Source organism: Saccopteryx bilineata, chromosome 3 (genome assembly GCF_036850765.1).
Source record: "Saccopteryx bilineata isolate mSacBil1 chromosome 3, mSacBil1_pri_phased_curated, whole genome shotgun sequence".
Classification (NCBI taxonomy): Eukaryota; Metazoa; Chordata; class Mammalia; order Chiroptera; family Emballonuridae; genus Saccopteryx; species Saccopteryx bilineata.
The window spans coordinates 52,223,255-52,242,914 of record NC_089492.1 but is presented as its reverse complement, the minus strand read 5'-3'; the positions used below and the strand labels follow the sequence as shown (position 1 = coordinate 52,242,914).

The window sequence follows — 19,660 nt, the reverse complement described above, 5'->3', positions numbered from 1 at the left end:
GCTGTCACAAAAGGTAAGATTTCCTTCTTTTTCACAGCCACATAGTATTCCATTGTGTTTATATACCACAGCTTTTTAATCCACTTGTCCACTGATGGACACTTGTGCTGTTTCCAAACCTTGGCTATTGTAAACAATGCTGCAATAAACATGGGGTGCATACCTTCTTTTGAATCAGTGATTTTATATTCTTAGGATATATTCCTAAAAGTGGGATAGCTGGATCAAAAAACTGAACATTGTTTCATATGCCTACTGGCCTCCAAAGAGACAATTCTCCTTGGAGAACTGTCTTTTCAATTCTTTTGCCCATTTTATAATTGGATTGTTTACCTTCCTGGTGTTGAGTTTTACAAGTTTTTTATAAATTTTGGTTATTAACCCCTTATCAGACACATTGGAGAATATGTTCTTTCATTCTGTGTGTTGTCTTTCTATTTTGTTCATGGTATCCTTTGCTGTGCAAAAGCTTTTCAGTTTGATTTAGTCCCATTTGTTCATCCTGTCCTTTAATTCACTTGCCCATGGAGAAAAATCAGCAAAAACATTGCTATGAGAGATATTGGAGAGTTTACTGCCTATGTGTTCTTCCAAGATGTTTATGTTTTACGACTTACATTTAAGTCTTTTATCCATTTTGAGTTTCTTTTTGTGAATGGTGTAAGTTGGTGTCTAGTTTCATTTTTTTGCATGTACCTATTTGATTTTCCCAACACCATTTATTAAAGAGACTGTCTTTACTCCATTGTATACTCTTACCTCCTTTGTCAAATACCAATTGACCATAAAGGCATAGATTTATTTCTGAGTTCTCTGTTCTGTTCCATTGATCTGTATGCCTGTTCTTATGCCAGTACCAAGCTGTTTTGAGTAAAATGGATTTGTAGTATAACTTGATATCAGGAAGTCTGATACCTCCCACTTTATTGTTCATTTTCAAGATTGCTGAGGCTATTCATGTTCTGTTTTGGTTCCATATAAATTTTTGGAATTTTTTTCTATATCTTTGAAGTATGCCATTGCTATTTTACTAGGAATTACATGGAATGTAAAGATTGCTTTTGGTAATATAGACATTTTAAAATGATGTTTATTCTTCCTGTCCTTGAACATGGTATATGCTTCCACTTGATTGTATTCTCCTTGATTTCTTTTTTCAATGTCTTATAATTTTTTGAGTGTAAGTCTTTTACCTCCTTGGTTAAATTTACTCCTACTTTATTTCTTTTTGTTGCAATAGTGAAGGGGATTGTTTCCTTAATTTCTCTTTCAGACAAGTTTATTGTTGGTGTATAAAAATGCTACTGATTTCTGAATATTAATTTTATATCCTGCCACCTTGCCAAATTCACTTATCAAGTCTAATAGTTTTTTGACTGAGACTTTAGGGTTTTCTAAATACAGTATCATGTCATCAGCACATAATGATATTTTTACTTCTTCTTTTCCAATTTGGATGCCTTTTAGTTCTTCTTCTTGTCTGATTACTGTGGCTAGGACTTCTAGGACTATGTTGAATAAGAGTGGTGAAAGGGGGCACCCCTGCCTTGTTCCTGATCTTAAGGGGATTGCTTTTAATTTTTCCCCATTGAGTATGATGTTGGCCATGGGTTTGTCATAGATGGCCTTTATCATGTTGAAGTTATGTTCCCTGTATTCCCACTTTGCTGAGTGTTTTGATAATAAATGGGTGCTGGATTTTATCAAATGCTTTTTCTGCATCTATTGGTATTATCATGTGATTTTTATCCCTCATTTTATGTGATGAATCACATTGATTGATTTGTGAATATTATACCAGCCTTGCCTGCCCAGAATAAATCCCAGTTGATTATGATGTATGAATTTTTTCATGTATTGGTGGATCCAGATTGCTAATATTTTGTTGAGAATTTTAGCATCTAAGTTCATCAGGGATATTTATCTATAGTTTTTTTTTCTCTGTAGTGTCATTACCTGGTTTTGGAATGAGGATTATGCATGCCTCATAAAAGGAGCTTGGAAGTCTTCTCTTCTCTTGAATTTTTTGAAATAGCTTGAGAAGAATAAGAGTTAGTTCTTCTTTGAATATTTGGTAAAATTCACCTGTAAAATCATCTAGTTCAGGACTTTTGTTTGCTGAGAGTTTTTTGATAATTTTTCAATGTCATTTGTTGTAATCGGTCTGTTTAGGTTTTCAGATTTTTCCAGATTGAGTTTTGGAAGATTATATGTTGCTAGGAATTTATCCATTTTGCCTAGCTTGTCCAATTTTTTGGCATACAGCTCTTCATAGTATTTTCTTACAATCCTTTGTATTTCTGCGGTTTCAGTTGTTACTTCTCCACTTTCATTTCTAATTTCTTTTTTATCTGAGTCCTATCTCTTTTTTTCTTGATGAATCTGGTTAAAGTTTCATCAATCTTGTTTACCTTTTCAAAAAACCAACTCTTGGTTTCATTGCTATTTTGTATTGTATTTTTAGCCTCTATGTCATTTATTTCCACTCTGATCTTTATTATTTCCTTCCTTCTACTTCCTCAGGGCTTTTGTTGTCCTTTTTTAGTTCTTTTAGATGCAAGGTTGTTTATTTGAGCTTTTCCTAGTTTCTTAAGTATGCCTATACTGCTATGAACTTCCCTCAAAAGGCTGCTTTTTCCATGTCGCATACATTTTGAGTTGTTGTATGTTCATTCTCATTTGTTTCAAGGAAATATTTTTATTTCTTTCTTGATCTTATTGTTAACCCATTCGTTATTTAATAACATGCTATTTAGCCTCCAAGTGTTTGAATGTTTTTCAGTTTTTCTGTTGTAGTGATTTCTAGTTTCATGCCATTGTGATGAAAGGAGACACTTAATATGATTTTAATCTTACATTTGTAGAGACTCGTTTTGTGTCCACAACATGTGTTCTATCCTAGAGAATGTACCATGAGCACTTGAAAAGAATGTGTATTCTGCTGCTTAGGGGTGAAAGGTTCTGAAGATACCTATGAAATCCATTTTAGGTTGTCATTTAAGGTCGCTGTTTCTTTGTTAATTTTCTGTCTGAAGGATCTATTGATGTTAGTGGGGAATGAAAATTCCCTAATGTTATAGTATTGCTGTAGATCTAGCGCTTTATGTCCATCACAATATGCTTTATATATTTATATTTAGGTGCTCCTATAATAGGCGCATAGATATTTACAATGGTTATATTCTCTTTTGGATTGCTCCCTTTATTTGTGTTTGTGTTTTTTCAAAGTTAGAAGTGGGGAGGCAGAGAGACAGACTCCTGCATGTGCCTAACCAGGATCCACCTGCCATGCCTATCAGGGAATGATGCTCTGCTCATCTGGGGTGTCGCTCCATTGCAGCCAGAGCCATTCTAGCGCCTGAGACAGAGGCTATGGAGCCATTCTCACTGCCTGGGCCAACTTTGCTCCAATGGAGCCTTGGATACAGGAGGGGAAGAGAGAGATAGAAAGTAAAGAAAAGGGGAAGAGTGGAGAAACAGATGGGTTGTTCTCCTGTGTGCCCTGGCCAGTAATTGAACCCGGGACTTCTACACACTGGGCTGATGCTCTACAGCTTAGTCAACCAGCCAGGGCTGTAGTGACCTTCTTTATCCCTTATTGTAGCCTTTGTTTTAAAGTCTCTTTTGTCAGATATAAATATTGCTACCCCAGCTTTTTTTTCATTTTCATTTGCATGAAATACTTTTTTTTCATCCCTTCTTCACTTTTAGTCTACGTGTATCTGTTTTGAGGTGGGTCTTTTGTAGACAGTATATGAACGGATCCTGTTTTCTTATCCATGCAGCTACTCTAGGTCTTTTAATTGGAGTATTTAACCCATTTACATTTAAGGTTATTATTGATATGTAGTTGTTGGTTGCCATTTTATTTTTTAAACCTACAATCCTCTTTCTCTAGATTTTTTTTCGTTGCTCTTTTTATAGTCAGCCCCTTAACATTTCTTGCAGTACTGGTTTGATTGTAATATATTCCTTGATTTTATTTTATTTTATTTTTTTGTCTGTGAAGCTTTGTATTTCTCCTTTAATTTTAAACAATAGCCTTGCTGGATAAAGAAGTTTTGGTTGTAGGTTCTTTCTTTATATCACTTTGAATATTTCTTGCCAATCCCTTCTGGCCTCAAGTGTTTCTGTTGAGACATCGCATGTCATACTTATGGGGGCTCCTCTGAAGGTAATTAACTTCTTTCCTTTTGCAGCTTTTAGTATTCTTTCTTTGTCTCTTAACTTTGACACTTTAATTATGATCTTTCTTGCTGTAGTTCTCCTTGGGTTCCTCTTTAATGGAACTCTGTGCTTCTTGAACTTGTGTGACTTTTTCCTTCATTAGTTTAGGGAAATTTTCACCTATGATTTCTTCAAACAGGTTCTCTATTCCTTGTTTGTTCTCTTCTCCTTCAGGAACCCCCATGATGTGAATGTTGTTTCTCTTCATGTTGTTACAGAGCTCTCTTAGAATTTCCTCACACTTTTTGAGCTTCTTTTCTTTTTGCTGCTCTGCTTCCATGTTTTCGTATATCTTGTCCTCTAAATCGCTGATTTGATCCTCAACTTCATCCAACCTGCAATAAATTCCTCCTTGTGCAGTCTTCATTTCTAATATTGTATCTGTCATTTCTAACTGGTTCTTTTTTATGATTTCAGTGTCCATTTTGATGCTTGCTATATATTTAGGTGCTCATTATGTCCATCCATTGTTGCTCTAAGATCCTTGAGCATCCTAAAAATCATTGTTTTAAACTCTGCATCTGGTAGTTTGGTTACTTCCATCTTATTCAGTTCTTTTTCTAGGGATTTCTCTTGTTCATTAATTTGGGTCACAGTTCTCTGTCTGCCATTTTGTCTGTGTATTAGGTAGTGCTGTCTGATGTTGAAATTTTTCTATGGTCTTTATGAAGAAGATGGGCTCAGTGATACTGTCCTATAGGCCACTTGTTTTCCTTGTTCTAGGAATGCTTCTTGAGGGTACTATTTTCCTTCTTGTTGTATGTATTAGATGCAGTTGGTCTTTTCATGGGTACATTTATCCCTTCAGGCTGGCTGGCTCTAAGGTAAACCTTGATTATGTGTATTGCACACTGTGCAATGTCTGTCCTATTGGGCATATTTATTCTCCACAGTGTCTGGTGCCTGCTAGACTCCACCTTTGGGTGTGCTGCTTGTGTAGGTAGTTGAGTCTAGGGTTGGTGCTGTTTGCTACCCACTAACAGTAGTGTTGGCTCTAGTTCTTGGGTTGGCATCAGCTGTTGTTTGTAAACCGCTGTGGGCTACCAGTCTGCAGCTACTGCACTTTTCATAGTTTGTGTCTGCGTTTTCTGTGTCTGGGTACTGTGGGAGGGGCCAACTTTGAATAAAGATAAGCTTCCTTCTGCATAGAGATGACAAGAGCTCCATAAAAGCTCCACACTCTGTAACATTTGACTCCACTTTTCAACTGCTCCTCCTCCTCTTGCAGCTGCTGGTCTTCCTACAGAGTCTTCTGTAGTAAGACTGTAGTGTGGGCTCAGATTGGCCTCACCCTACCAGCCCTTCTACAGGTTGCTAGCTTGGTGGATTAGGGCAGCTGAAGTTGTGAATACAACATTTGTTGGACCTCTACTTCAGGACTCTCTTGGTCAGGAGCTCAGTACAGGGAATGTGGCCCCTACTCCAGAGCTTGATCTCTCAGCCACTGCTGGATACTCAAATTTTGTTTCTCTTCAGCAAGGTGAGCAGCAGGCTTAGACTGAGTGTAGCTGATAGTCCCCTCTGCAGAAGTTCTTTCAGCTGCTTAGACCCTGATCTCAGGGAAGAAAACAGAGTTTTCTCCTGGGGCTGACTGTGCCCCTCTTGAAGGTGGTTAAGCCCATCAACCAGATCCACAATAGACTCACAGGGACCCACACTTTAAATTTCCATGCTCCAAGCCTCTCTCCCTTCCCCCTGTGGAATCCAGCCTATCAGGACAGAATATCCAGTACCTAGGCCGGTTGACTGTGATGCTCCACCCTACCCAATGCACATGAAACAATGTGGCAGTGTTGATCACAGAGTGGAACTTGCCTCAGTTGGGTCTGGTGTGAGGAGCTTTACCTTAGGATACCACTCTAGTAAGGGTTGTTAGGTCCTGAACCAATGCTTTCCGCAGCTGGCTCCTGTGTGTGCCAGCCCTGGCATTCCAAGCAGGAACCCAGCACAGACCAGTGGGAGACACTGCCCATGAATGGCCCTCAGCAACCCTCTTAGAGCTGCAAGCAATTCAGAGTTTGTGGCTGCCTCTGCTGGGCCCAGGTGTACATGGAAATACCAAGCTACACTCCTAGGCTGGCCTTTACCCACTCTGGTCCTGAGAGAAAGTCCACTCAAATGGCCATGTTTCTCTGAGTCTTGCCTCCTGCAGCTTGTTTTCTGGCTGCTTGTTGAGCTCAGGTCCTGAAAAATCCTCTGCTAGAGTCTAGAGCAATGGTTCTCAAACACATTTAAAATACTACAAATAATTATAGATGCACTATATACAAATTTCTCAGAAGTATGTTATAATAATTATGTCAAATATTAAAGAAATAAATATAAAATCCAAGCATGCTTTTATGGTAATTAAATGAAATAAATACGACAAAATCAAATTTATTATGACATCAAAAAACTTTTATGGTACATTTTTTGAGTTAAGCTTTTAAAATTTCTTAAAAAAGAGGGGTGAAAAATAAAAAAACAACAAAAAATCTATCTTTTTATATATATAAATACATTCTTAGTAAGATTTAGTAAATTTGGCAGGTCCTGGAGCAAATGTGTTCAGTTTTTTCATTCTTATGTTTATGAGAAATGTGAGCCTGATGTGTCCTAGCAATTTCTTCAATGTTTGGGCATATATTTGAAAGACAAACTCTTTATTTCCTCGTCAATACATTGAAGAATTCATCTCTTTTTACTCTTGTGTTGAGTGCTGAAAACCCCTACCATACATAACATCCTAACTTTACACCAAATAAAGGATAGAAGAAATTTGCCTCCAGTCTTCCCAGGGTACATGGTGGGTAGTGTAAAGAATCCAGTGGCACAACTTAACAGCCTTTTGCAACCTAATCAGGCAATTGAGGTGGGGTATTGGGCAGACTGTCAAGTTACAGCCAATTTCCACACTCTGTCCCCCAAAAATCTAAACTCCAAAAACCCTGTTGGTTTTTTGGTCCCCAACAGGTACATATATCTCTGGAATACCATAGGGCGTACCTGGAAATCTTCTAGGGCACACCAGTGCACCCTGGTGCACACTTTGAGAACCACTGGTCTAGAGCCTGGGGTAATTCAGCGATTAGGAAGGGTGGTAGGTGTGTCAGTCTGTCGAGACTTTTTTCATGAATTTCAGTAGGGTATGGCCTCTGAGACCCAGAGGTGTGGTCTGCCGCCTCTCGGGACAGTTTCAGCTGAGTCTGTTGTGAGGTGGAAGCACCAGTCATAGACTTGGGAGAGTGTTGGGGGAGCTCTGGTCTCAACACCAGAAAACTGAATCACTGAGGTGCCCCCTGCTTCCTGGCCTCTCAGAACAACCGCTGACATTCTTTGGGTAGGAGAGACTCCAGAGGGTGGGCGAAGTAGCTGCTTTCCCCTAGGTGATGCCCCACAAAGGGGATGCTCTGCCCGAGAAATATGGCTACTGCAGTACTGGAGAATGACTCAGCACAGGGGTTCTGGTGGCTGTCCCCCACCGTGTCTCTCTTCGGCCTCCAACTTTACACCCTCCTGTTGCAACTCCAGTCAAGATCAGCTCTCCACCCCCAGAGCCCCTGAGAAGTGACTGTGAACGAGGTTTTCTGCTTGGCCCTTTAAAACAGAGTCTGCATCCGAGAGGTGTGTCTCTTTTTCGTGGACAGCAACTCGGCTTTTTTCACAGTTAAATGCTGTCTGGGCGCCTCTTTTAGGCTCTGGGGCTCTAGTTTGGGGCTCTGGGTCTGGGGCTGAGAACCCACACCTCTCAGGCAACCCACCACGCTGTGAGTCTCCTTCCAGGCCACAGCTTGCTCCTGGGAGCAGGGAAACCCTCCTCGTCTCTGCCCTTTCTACTAGTCTCGGTGTGGTTTCTTCGGTGATCCTTGGTTATAGATTCCTCTTAGTTTATTCCAAAGTTGGTTTTTCAGATGATTGTTCTTAAGTTGTAATCAAATTTGGTCCTGGAAGGTGGCAGTTGGAACTTCCGCCTACTTCATCGCCATCTTTCTTCCTACCACCAGTACTTTCTTTTATGGTTGATTGATATTCCATTATATACCTCATTTTATTTATCCACTCAACAGCTGATTTACATTGGTCTATTATGAAAAATGCTGATTATAAATATTTGTGTTCAAGTTTTAGAGTGGGTATATGTTTTTATTTCTCTTTGTTGTGTAGTACCTACTCACGAGTAGAATAGCTGAATCATATGGTAACCCTGTGTTTAACTATTTGAGGAATTGTTAGACTGTTTTCCAAAGTGGCTGCATAATTTTATATTCCCACCAGCAGAGTATGAGGTTTCTGATACCTCCACACCCTATTAACACTTGTTATTGTCTGACTTTTTGATTCAAACCATCTAGTGAGTATGAAGTAGTATTCTGACTTCTATTTGTATTTCTTTGGTGGCTAATTCTGTCAGGTTAAATCTGTTAAATCTGTAACAGGCTAAATCTGTTACAATTGAACCAATATTTATATATTATGTTTAACTGAAGTTTGTAGTTTACATTAGGGTTAATTTTTTTTTATTGTACAGTTAATTCTGTCTTATACTTTCAGACATGAAAGTTTTGACAAATGCATAATATCATGTATACCCCTTTACAGTATTATAGAGAATAATTTCATTGCCCTAAAAATTCCCCATGTTCATTTCTCCCAACCTTCCTCTCCTTAAACCCCTGGCAATCACTGATCTTTTTACTATCTCTATAGTTTTACCTTTTTCAGAATGTCATATAGTTGGAATCAAACAGTATGTGACTTTTTAGACTGGATTCTTTTCCTGAGCAATACGCATTTAAGGTTCTTCTATGTTTTCTGTTTGTTTGTGTTTTCTTTTGCTTTTTGTTGCTTGATAGATCATTTCTTTTTATGGCTGAATATTCCATTGTAGGCTGTACCATATAGTTTGTTTATCCATTGAAGGACATCTTGGTTGCTTCAGAGCTTGACAATTTAAAGTTGCTATAAATGTCTATGTGCAGTATATTGTATGGACCTAAATTTTCAGATAACTTGGGTAACTACCAAGGTAGTATGACTGCTAAATTATATGGTATGACTGTGTTTAGTTTTGTAATAAACTGTCTTCTAAAGTGACTTCTGTTTTGCATTTTCATCAGCAGTAAATGAGAGTGCCTGTTGCTCTACATTCTCTCTGGCCTTTGATGTTGTTAGTGTTCAGGATTTTGGTCATTCTTTCAGTATGTTGTGATATTTCGTTGTTTTAATTTCTAATTTCCTAACGACATATGGTATTGGATCATCTTTTCATATGCTTATTTGCCATCTGTTTATTGTTTTGCATGAGTTGTCTGTTAAGGTCTTTGAACTACTTTTAAATTGAGTTGTTTTATTTATTGTTGAATTTTAAGAGTGCTTTTTAAAGTTTGGATATAAATTGTTTATCAGATATGTGCTTTGGAAATATTTTATCCCCACATCTGACTTGTTTTTACATTATCTTCATGGTGTTTCACAGAGCAGTTCATTATTATTATTATTATTATTTTAGCGAGAGAGAGATGGGCAGAGAGAGAGAGAAGGGGAGGAGAGAAATGAGAGACATCAGCTTGTAGTTGCTTCACTTTAGTGGCTTATTGATTGCTTCTTGTAAGTGCTTTGGCTGGGGAGCTGAAGCCGAGCCAGTGACCCCTTTGCTCAAACCAGTTATACTAAAGCAAGAGACGTTGAGCTTTAAGCCAGTGATTTTGGACTTCTATCCAGCAACCTTTGGGCTCTAGCCAGTGACGTTGGGATCATGTTGATGATCCTGTGCTCCAGCTGGCGACCCTGCACTCAAGCTGATGAGCTTGCATTCCAGCCGGTAACTTCAGGGTTTTGAACTTGGGCCCTCAGCATCCCAGGATGCACCTCAATCCATTGCATCATCATTGGTCAGGCAGAAGTTCTTAATTTTAATGAAGTTCAATTTAAGTGTTTTCTTTCATGGATTGTGCTTTATTGTTGTATTTACAAAGTCATGACCATACCTAAGGTTGCCTAGATTTTTTTCCTTTGTTATTCTAGAGGTTTTGTAGTGTTGTGTTTTTCATTTAGGTCTATGATTTATTTTGAGTTAATTTTTGTGACAGATGTAAAGCTTGTGTCTAGATTCACTTTTTTGCATGTGATGTCTAGTTGTTCAGGAACCATTTGTTGAAAATTATTATCATTTCTCCACTGTATAGCTTTGTTCCTTTGTGGAAGACCAGTTGACTCTCTTTGTGTTGGTCTGTTTTTGGAGGTGTCTCTTCTGTTCTTTGATCTGTTTGAATATTCTTTCACCAGTATCATACTCCGTTGATTACTATAACTTTATAGTAAGTCTTGAATTTGGATAATGTCAGTCCTCTGACTTTGTTCTTCTCCAATAAGGTGTTGGCTGATTCAGCTTTTTTCCTTCCCCATATAAACTTTAGAATCAACTTGTTGATAGCAACAAAATAACTTGTTGAGATTTTGATTGGGATTGCATTGAATTGCATTGAATCTATAGATGAAGTTGAGAAGAACTGACATCTTGACAAGATTGAGTCTTTCTATTCTTAAATTTGGAATCTCTCTCTGTTTAGTTCTTTGACTTTTTAAATTAGAGTTTAATAGTTTTTCTCATAGAAATATTGTACATATTTTGTTAGGCATTTACCTAATCATACTGCTCACAAAAATTAGGGGATATTTCAAAATGCACTTTCAAGATCAGGGCCTGTACAGATACTCCAGTACTTTCCACCTTTTGTATAGTGCATTTTCACCAATGAAATAAAAATTGGTTTTGCATTCATTTGCATAATCAAACAACTCTCTATGACTTGTTGTTTGCTTTTCTGATTTTCTTGTTTAATAAAAAGAAATCAAATGCTTCTTTTTTTTATCACTTCATATTCACTTTGAAATACCCCCTAATCTTTGTGAGCAGTGTATTTCATAGTAAGGGGGTGCTGAGTAAATGGTATGTTTTAAATTTTTAAACTTTATTCATTATTTAGTCATTGCTAGTATATAGGAAAGTGATTGACTTTTGTGTGTTAACCATGTATTCTGCAAACTTGTTATAATTGCTTATTAATTTTAGGAGTTTTATAATTGATTCTTTCAAATTTTCTACTTCTACTATGATGTCTTCTGCAAAAAAAAGGACAGTTTTATTTCTTCCTTCCTAGTCAATATACCTTTTATGCTCTTTTTTTGTCATATTGCATCGGCGAGTACTTCTAGTATGAAGTACTAGAAAAGGAGGTAAGGGAACATTCTTGCCTTATTTCTGATCTCATCAGGAAAGCTTCTAGTTTCTCACCATTAAGTATGATGTTAGCTGTAGGTTTTTAAATTTTTTTTGTGAAGTTGAGGACGTTCCATCTATTTTTAAATTGCTGAGGTTTTTTATCATTAATAGGTGTCGAATTTTGTCAAGTTATTTTTCTGCATCTAGTAATATGATCATGTAAATTTTATTCTTAGTCTGTTTATGTGATGGATTACATTTGTATGTTTTTAAATACTGAACCAGCTTTGCATATCTGAAATAAATTCAACTTGGTTGAATTAAAAACAATTTTTTTTTTTTTATCAAGAGAGAGACAGAGACAGGAAAGGAGAGAGATGAGAAACATCAATTTGTAGTTGTGGCACTTTAGTTGTTTATTGATTGCTTCTCATATGTGTCTTGACCGTGGGGCTCCAGCTGAGCCAGTGATCTCTTGCTCAACACAGTGACCTTGGGCTCAAGCCAGCAACCATGGAAGTCATGGCTATGATCCCATGCTCAAGCCAGAGACCCTTCGCTGAAGCTGAGGAATCCATTCTCAAGTTGTGGATAGCCTGCACTCAAGCTGGTGACCTCAGGGTTTTGAACCTGGTTCCTTAGTGTTCTAGGTTGATGCTCTATCCACTGTGACACCACTTGGCCAGGGATATAAATCTTTTTATAAATTGTTATATTTGATTTGCTAGTATTTGGTTGAGGATTTTTGCATCTATGTTAATGAGTGATATTGTCTGTAATTTTTCTTCTTTGTGATGTCTTTGTTTGATTTTGGTGTTATGGTAATTCTGCCTTCATACAATAAGTTAGGAAATTTCCTCTGCTTCTATTTCCTGGAAGACATTGCAGACTTGTTATCATTTCTTTCTTGGGTGTTTGGTAGACTTTACTAAGTGAGACCATGTGGGTTTGTTGCTTTCTGATTTAGAGGATTGTTAATTATTGCTTTAATATCTTTACAGATGTTTATTCAATGTATTTAAGGGATATTCTTTGACAGAAACCTTTTCAGATTATCTATTTCTCTTTTGATGACAACTGTGAGGACAGCCATTTGGTTGGGGCTGTAGGTGCTTTTATCTTTCAAGCTAGTGTTGCTCAGGCTCCAGTAATTAGTGTTCCTACTAGTTGATTTATCCAGCAGCAGGTTCTTCCAATTAGTTGTAAATCTCTTTGTTAGCCTGTCTCTCTAGCTTATGTGCCAGTGACTTACTCTGGGACCTCAGTTCTCTCATGGATCTAAAGAAGTATTGATTTTAATTTTGTTAAGCTTTTTCTTCTTGTGTGGATAAATGATGGCATCCAAGCTCTTTATTTACTGAATGAAACTGGAAGTCTGTTTTTCTTTTTCAAGATGGTTTTGGTTATTCTGGGTCCCTTGTCATATGAATTTTAGAATTACCTTGTTAAATTCTGCAAAGAAGCCTATTGGGATTCTATTAGAGATTGTGTTGAAGCTGTAAATCAATTTGGGGAGTATTGCCATTTTAACAATATTTAGAATTAAGATCTATGAATGTGGGATGCTTTCCTATTTATTTCAGAATACTTAATTTCTTTCAATAGTGTATTGTAGTTTCCAGGATATATTTTGCATTTTTTTTGCTAAATTTATTTCTTTTTTCCCATGCTGTTGTAAATTGAACTGTTTTCTTCATTTTTAAGTGTTCATTGTAAGTTTATAGAAATGCAATTGGTTTTTCTATATTACTATTATATGCTGCAGTCTTTCTGAGATTTTTTATTAGTTTTAATAAAATATATTTTAATAAAGTGGTTTCCTTTACATTTTCTGTATACAAGATTGTGTCACATGTGAATAGAGATAATTTTACTTCTCACTTTCCAATTTGGATGCCTTTTATTTCTTTTTCTTGCCTAATTACCCTCTCTAGAATCTCTGCTATGCAAATGACTTCCTGGATCCTTTATTCTGTTTCATCATTTATTTATCTCTTTTTGCTCCAATGCTACATTATGTTAGTTGCTATACTTTATAGTAACTCTTGATATCTGATAGCATGAGCACTCCAAATTTGTTATTCTTCTAAAGGGTCTTGGTGTCTTTTGGCTCTCTGAATTTACATGTTTTAGAATACACTTGTAAACTAAATCCTACTACAGTTCTTAGTAGAATTTTGTTTGCAATTGAGTTTCTAGTTCAACCTAGGGGGAATTAATATTTTTAAATTTGGGCATCTCCAATCTATGGAATATTCTTTTATTTATATCGGATTTTTTTCAGATGTTATGGTCTTATCTATCCTATATTAGATTTCCTATGTATTTGAGTTTTTGGCATTCCTGCCAGTTGTACCATTTAAATTTTTCTTTTTCTATTCCAGCGTCAGTAGAACTTTTTGTGATTATAGAAATAGTTTATATTTGTGCTATTCTGTATAGTACTCAGTAGCTAAAAAGCACTTGAAATGTAGCTGGTGTGACTGAGAAACTGAATTTTTAGTTTAACTTTAAATAGCTCATGTGGCTAGTGACTCTCATAATGGACAGCACAACTTTGAGTCTGGTTTGTAGAAATACTGATAGAAACAGTTCTGTTGCATATCAGGTTGTCATTCAACTTCCATCACTGCCAGCTTGGTCTTTGGTTTTCATACATCATTTAACATTTTGTCTAACTTTCCACTTGAATATTTTGTTACTGTTGTTTAATTTTATACATTGTCCTTTTTTGTGGATTTAAGAAAACAATCACTTTAATTTCATTTTAGTGAGATATACCTAGAAGGAACCAGAGGAGGTTGTTCAATAAACATTTTTGGGCATTTCTATTTCTGTTGTTTAGACATTATGTTCTGTGAATTATCCCAAATGATACATTATTCTTATTTAAATGAACTGTGGTAAACCAAAGTGAATGGATGATAGATGTTGATGGAAATAGGTCAGGGAAAGAGGGGTGTAAAGCCAGTTGCCGCGGCCACCATCACAGCTGCCTGGCCCATGCAGGTTCGCATTGGATTCGGACAGTCGGTAAAGAAACAACGGAGCCAAAAACTGGTGGGCCATCATCTTTAATCTTAGCTTGCACCCGGCGGGCAAGTAAAAACACATATTGGGCTCCAAAACCCACTCATTCAGGGCTCACAAAGCTATGACTTATCCGAGTTTTCTAGAATCAAAGGTTTCTAGCTCACTAGCCTCATTTCACCTCTGTTCCCCATCTCCTTCTCTCTGCACAAACTGGCTTCTCACTCAGCACTCCACCATCTTGGCTGCTTAACCTGGCCTCCTCCACGTGGCCTCTCTCTGCTCTTCTCTCTGTGCTCTCCTCTAATGCTAATCTCAGGAACCGAGAGAGAGCAAGCTCCCAGTCTGCCCCACTTTATAGTGTAGAAACCCAAACCTTTAATCCAATATACAAACAAGGAAGTCTCTGATACAAAGTCACTTCTCTGAGACATAATGGGATTCCTCATGAGAGTGTACATCAAAAAGGGTGAGAAAGGCTTAGTCCTAAAACCAAGCCTTAGGCTGTAAGAATCCTGCCTGCTTTTACAGCCTGTGGCCCACACCCAATACAAATTATATGTGAGCAAACATATATATCATATTAAAACTTATTTGACCAACAAGGGGATTATCTTTTCAGCATACCACTTTGAGTTTTTGACAATAACAAAATAAGCTCAAATAATTTTTCTTAATCTACTTTTTGGAAAACTTGAATATAATGGAGGGACCTTTTAAACCAATTAAAGCATTACATATATTTTTATTACGTTACACTTAATGAGCCTTTTGAAGTACATGTTTTGTTTTCTAGCATGATATTTTAATATTTATGGCTCCTTTAAATTACTTCCTTTACCTTTATATGACCCTTTGTGATTTTTCTGAATAACCAGAAACAATGACATATGGCACTATACTTTTATTCTATGCTAATATGATGAGAAATTTGAAGCTATTGGTTCCCTTTAGTTTTTATTCCCTTCAATTATCTGCTTGGAATTGATTGACAGGAGGAACATACTAGTGCTGCTCTTCAAACTAGCTCATAAACTAGGTACAGATGGGATCTTTAATTTATTCTGCTATTAAAAAAGCACAGTGCTTCTTTTTTTCTATGGAGAATTGCACTTACATCAGGCCCTAATTTAGCAAGTATGTGATAAAAGTTCCATTTTTGCTTCTGTCACTTTTGAGTATAACAGTTTTCAGAAAATACTTTGCAATCTTATGTTATAATTTTGAAATAAGTATGTAGTTTGAATAAGTAAATACTCTGAAATGTAGGAAACCATGCAGATTATAATTAAGAGAAAAGCAAAAGCTGAGGGAGCAAGTAAGTCCATAAAATTGAGGGAAAATATTGTGAAAAAGAATAAGAGCAAATACGTGGAATGATCAGTTAGAATAATAATATAAATTCTATTTTTGTTTGAATGAACACTTTTCTAGATTACATTTCTAGCAAATATCAGAGTCAGTATTCACATTTGATCTAATTCCAGGGCTGATATATTGCCTTCTTGATCCCACTGGAATATCTGACAGAATCTCAGCTTGTGGTTAATATAGTCTTAGAGATTTGGATTATGTTGAATCTTGTTGATATAACAACCTTATTTAGGGATAACTCAGAGGATGCTCTTTGTTTGCTTACCACAAGAACCTTTTTTTTTTTTAACCTATTATTTTGGACATTTTTATTGATGATTTGAAATAGAAGTAGAAAGCATGCTTAGTTAGCAGCTTTACAGATAATAAAGATATGCTTACTGTTGTATGTTAGAATCCATTGGAGTCCGAAAAGACCAGTGTAACAGGCTTTAATGAAAGGAAGAGAGGAACCCCGCCAGGCTGACTCGTAAGGGAGAGTCGCACCAGGCACAGACAGGACTGTGCTTTTTTAAAGGTTAGGGGAGGGGGAGTAGGAAGGGCTGTGGGGTTTTCAATCATCCAGGGCTTCTGGGCTTGTGACATCAGACATTCCTTTGTGGTTGGTCATCTGCCGCAAGCCCTGAAACGATACTTACTGGCAGGGTTAAAGAAATGAAACCTAAGATTGTAGAAGATATTTATCAGACTAAATGGCTCTAAAGAGTTCTGCGTTTACTAGATTTGACTAGAAAGTCTCTGTTATTCTTTGTAACATTGTTTGATTCTAAGAGTATGCTTTTAAATGTTTATGGATATCTTGTTAAAATGCAGATTCTAACTTAGTAGGTCTAGGGTTGGGTCTGTTTCTCAGCATTTTTAATAAGTGGCTCAAGGTTTCTGTACCTGTTTTCTGTACCAGTCTGTTGGATAGCTAAATTCTATAAATAGTAAGGTAGCACTGATTACCTGTTATCAATCCAGGAAACATTTCATTGTGAAGTAACCACACATTTACTTCCAGACTAATTGGGAAATCAGTCAGTGTTACAACTGCTCAGCTCTGCCCTTGTAATGCCAAAGCAGGTATGGATAATGAGCAAACAAATGACTGTGGCTGTATTCCTATAAAACTTTATTTATAAAAATGGTGCTGCTGGTTTTGGACTTCAGCTGTAATTTGAGAGCATAAGGTATTCAGAACAAATATTTTGTTGTGCTTTTAAGGACTCCCATGTTAATATTATTTTCTGTTTTCACAAAATAATCAAATTTCAAAATAGTAAAGTAATATTAAAGTAATTTAGTCTTTTGAAATTTTTTAAATGGTTCAATTGAATTAAACTTAATTTTAGAATAATTTGCAAGTTGGCTCTTTAAAAAGAACATAGTTTGTAATTTAAAAAATATAGACGTGAGGGAGATTAAATGTATGTCTTGCTTTTTTCCTAGTGTGTTTTCATGTGCCTGAGTTGAATGAACTGCTGTCAGGATGTTGTTGTGCTTTATGTGGGCTAGAGATAGCAGATAATAATTCAAATCTCAGTTAGCAGCTTACCTAACTTCTCTGGGTCTCATTTCTTTGTTTATGGGTTGTTGTGAGGAATATGATTTGCACAGAGTTTGGAACATGCCTGTGTATAGTAAATGTTCATTGCTTTCTCCTCTATTATTTGAAATGCAGATTTCCCAATTAGTCTAGAAGAAGGTGTGGAATTACTTTATAATGAAATGATTCCTGGGTTGACAACAGGTTTTTATTTTTATTTTTATCTGTGCTTCCTGTTGTTTAAAGAGTTCAGCGATGTATTTGACAGGTTGAGATGATGTTAGTACATGATAGGCAGAGAAACCTGAGCCATAGTCTTAAATGATGCTCCAGAAACTAGGCTTCATAGATTTACACAGATATTGAACAAAGTAGAGCTTTATTAATTTTAAGTATCTTTTTTAATGTAAATGATAGGAGCAAAGATGGTTGTGATTCAAGTTGTTTTCTAGTAAAGATTTTAAGAAATAAGATTTATATTTGGTAAATGAATAATTTATGAACAGACAACTAAATGATTTCAAACATTTTTCTCTTAAATCTATTTTAAGAAGTGCCCGGATGCTGAGGATGGCTCTGTGGCCTCTGCCTCAGGCGCTAGAATGGCTCTGATTGCGGCAGAGCGAGGCCCCAGATGGGCAGAGCATCGCCCCCTGGTGGGCGTGTCGGTGGATCCCGGTCGGGCACATGTGGGAGTCTGTCTGACTGCCTCCTTGTTTCCAACTTCAGAAAAATACAAAAAAAATAAAAATAAAAAAAATAAAAATAAAAGAAGTGCTGTTCTATCTTAAACTCCTCCCCAGAGGTCTGGTACCCATAGTCAGTAGTGTTCTTTAGTTCATAGACATACCTGTACTGCCCCTTTATATAATTATTTATATGTTATCATAGTAAATGTTAGTCTGTAGCTTTTCTTTCTCATTTACTATGACTTAAGGTCTCAACTTTTTTGGGGGATTTGGCCACTTTATTTCATTCAGTTTCCATCTCTGTAAAACAGGGGGAACTAATAATCCTAGTAGTAGGGATAAAATGGTGGATGTTAAATTGCTTCGTACACAAAATTATTATTGTTCCAGAGAGAAAATCAGGCACTGCCAACATGGAAGAAGAAACAGAGAAAAAGTTTAACAGCCTTCACTCTGGCCTTTTTTTGATAGTGTACACAGACATCTTTGTGGAAATATGAAAATATTTCTGTAGATTTGATACCTAGGAATAGAATTGCTGAATCAGAAGATCTCTGTATTTTAAAATCCACTAGGAGCTGTCAAAAGTGTTATTCACAGTTGGCATCACCATTTTATACTTAATTTATTCATTTTTTTCCAACAAGTGCTTATTGAACGAGTAGTTTATTGTCATCACTGTTTCAGGTGTTGCGGATGCAGTGCAACAAAGTTATTCTCATTACAGTTGGGAGAGAAGCTAAACAAATAGTCGTGTGTGTGTGTGTAATGGCTGGTGGTTAGTACTGTGAAAAAAATAAATCATGAAGGGAGATACACAATGATGAGAGAGGAGGGTACTGTTTTAGGGTAATTGGAGGCTCTTTAGCAAGAGTTGACATTTATGATGAGAAGTGAATAAAAGTTATTTTTTCAGTATTCTACTGGGTTCAATTAACTAATTCTTTAAGGTGTTTATATCTATTAGTGAATGGCTATTACTGGCACTTTGGGAGCAATTTTTTTTTTGTACTTTTCCAAAGTGAGAAGGGTGTGTGTGTCAGACAGACTTCTGCATGCACCCAACCTGGATCCACCCGGCATGCCCACCAGGGGCGATGCTCACCCCCTCTGGGGCATTGCTCTGCTGCAGTGGAGCCATTCTAGTGCCTGAGGTGGAGGCCATGGAGCCATCCTCATGGCCAACTTTGCTTTAATTGAGCCTTGGCTGCAGGAGGGGAAGAGAGAGATAGAGAGAAAGGAGAGAGGGAAGGGTGGAGAAGCAGATGGTCGCTTTTCCTGTGTGCCCTGACCAGAAATCGAATCTGAGACTTCCACATGCTGGGCTGATGCTCAACTGCTGAGCCAACTGGCCAGGGCCTGGAAGCATTTTTTTTGTATAATAGTTTTCTATGTACCTATTTTTTAAAAGTACTCATTTTGTTTGGCTATCATAGTTATGTTCTTGTAGAATGAATTGAGAAGTTTTCTACCTGTTTCTTTGCCCTTGAACAGTTTTAATAACAAAGAAATTAGATTAAGATTGAATGGTCCTTGAATGATCTCCACTTGCACTCATGAGGAAGGCAGTCCTTTCCCAGAAAATTGGATTCTGAGCATTGTAGTCCC

The 19,660-nt window shown here is 36.9% G+C and overlaps 1 protein-coding gene across 2 annotated transcripts in view; it reads left to right on the top strand.

Moving 5' to 3' along the window:
- The window catches only part of ATP6V1H (ATPase H+ transporting V1 subunit H), a 144,238-nt gene that overhangs the window by 73,181 nt on the left and 51,397 nt on the right, over positions 1-19,660 (top strand). The window lies entirely within an intron of this gene.